This window comes from Galeopterus variegatus, unplaced genomic scaffold, assembly GCF_000696425.1.
Source record: "Galeopterus variegatus unplaced genomic scaffold, G_variegatus-3.0.2 Scaffold7368, whole genome shotgun sequence".
In the NCBI taxonomy this organism is placed as follows: Eukaryota; Metazoa; Chordata; class Mammalia; order Dermoptera; family Cynocephalidae; genus Galeopterus; species Galeopterus variegatus.
In genome coordinates, this window is record NW_007733479.1 from 59133 (window position 1) to 59521 (window position 389).

The window sequence follows — 389 nt, forward strand, 5'->3', positions numbered from 1 at the left end:
ACTGAGGGTTGCGATCCGTTGCCGGACATGGAAAAAGACAAAAGACAAAAAAAAAAAAGTTGGCAAGGCTGATGGTGCTACTGTCCTTTTGCCCTGTTCTGTGTGATGGAGAAAGCCATGTTGATAGTTTAATCTTAATTCTTTGTGACAAAGCCTTCTAGTCTCCTAAGGCCTTTCTTCTTACTCCTGTGCATCTTTCTAAGAGAAGGACCCTAGGAGAAAGAAACCTTGGCTTTGCTCACCTAAAAACTGAGTTTCAGTGCAGGTATGAGAATTCACTCTGACTTGTTTTTTCTGTCTTTTATTTTGGTTTTCTAGCCGCACATGCTTACCTTTCCTAGGCATGAAATGGTAGACAGATATCCCCAGATGGGGGATTGTGGGTGGGG